The sequence below is a fragment of the Coptis chinensis genome, chromosome 5, assembly GCF_015680905.1.
Source record: "Coptis chinensis isolate HL-2020 chromosome 5, ASM1568090v1, whole genome shotgun sequence".
NCBI classification, from domain to species: domain Eukaryota; kingdom Viridiplantae; phylum Streptophyta; class Magnoliopsida; order Ranunculales; family Ranunculaceae; genus Coptis; species Coptis chinensis.
Window position 1 is genome coordinate 17,785,729 of NC_141460.1, and position 1,534 is coordinate 17,787,262.

At 40.0% G+C, this 1,534-nt stretch overlaps 1 non-coding gene across 1 annotated transcript; it reads right to left on the reverse strand.

Annotated features, from left to right (window-relative positions):
- Positions 1 to 556: 556 nt before the first annotated feature.
- On the reverse strand, positions 557 to 663 carry LOC147496945 (small nucleolar RNA R71). Its single transcript, XR_015197221.1, has one exon. It is a non-coding gene; the product is annotated as a small nucleolar RNA R71 (small nucleolar RNA).
- Positions 664 to 1,534: the final 871 nt, after the last annotated feature.

Genomic DNA, 1,534 nt, shown 5'->3' on the forward strand with positions numbered 1-1,534 from the left:
ATACACTGGGATTGCGTATACAAGACGTTATTCATATGCGTAGCAAGGAGGCATTCAGGTACTCCTTCTTCCACTCCTAGTTTTTTTATGTTAGAGGAGTTTCAATTCCAGTATAATCAGGCTTGTTTTTTGTAAACGCAATACCACACGCCTATCTAGAATTTCACACACTACACCTGCATCAATGGCTAAAGATCTAGAGACTCATCTCTCTGATTTTTATAAAGCACTAAACGATGGCCCTAAGTTGTGCATCGTTCTTGCAAACCTAGTGGGGGATTTTTGAATTTCCCCAAATATATTTAACTTGTTACCGGTTTTCCATGGTTTAGACCACGACAAACCTTATCAACACATGGGTAGGATAGAACAAGTTCTCACTACATTCCATCATCCTAGCGTAAGTCCGGATCAAGTTAAGCTTAGGGTGTTTCCATTCACCCTAGCCGACAAGGCGACATCTTGGTTAACTGCCCAAGCGCCTAATTCTGTGGACTCATGGGCCAAACTTGTTTAATTGTTTATGGAACAGTTTTACCCACCGCTGAAGACAGATAAATTGCTTTACAAGATTCATTTCTTCCGCCAGAATCCTCATGAATCATTTTCAGAGGCCTGGAATCGTTTCACTGATCTTCTCATAGAGTGTCCACATCATAACCTTGTGAAAGACACGCTTGTTCGTGCCTTTTTCAAGAGGCTTTCACATTATCATAAGGAGGTTCTAGATATCATGACTGGGGGTAGTTTTCTTAGTAAAGGAGCCTTGGAGGCTTATAAATTCTTAGAAGATTAATCTAAGAGAAATAACAATTGGGAGGTAATGACTCTTCCACTCCACTCCTTCTTCTTTTGAGGTTACACCTGATCTCGAGCTTAAAACTCTTATCGATGCCCTCACTAAAAAGGTAGATGCCCTCTCTGTTCAATAACAACCCTCTCCAGTCATGAACATTAACTCTACTCGTTGTAATGTCTGTTTTAGTCTTGAGCATTCCAATTTCTATTGTCCTCTTGTCTATGCACAACCACCACCACAACCATCAAACTTCAACCAGTTAAGCCACATCAAGGACAAGGAAACTTAGGTGACCAGAATAGAGGTTTAGTGCCCATGACCCAAAACTATCAATATCATGACATGAACGCTCAACAAGCCTTAATTCCAGTCCAACCATCTACGGAAAAGTAATAGTGACCTTGTTGGAAAAACAAAATAAAATTATGCAACAAAACTCCAACTTGATGAAAGATCAGCATAATCAAAACTCTAATATGATGAAACAAATGATGCAAATGATGCAGTCTTTGTGCCAAAAGGTTATTGACATGTCTCCTAACGAAAATAATAACCAAACAGGCGTGTTTCCAGGTCAAGCAGTGCCTAATATTAAGTCAACAAACACCGCCTTCCAAATAAACAGTATTCAATGTAATGGTAATATAATCCCAGGGGATCGACCTACAGGCAATCACCACCTTTCGTTCAGGGAAAGTAGTTGATAGCAAAGTGACTATGCTTATAGATCGCCCG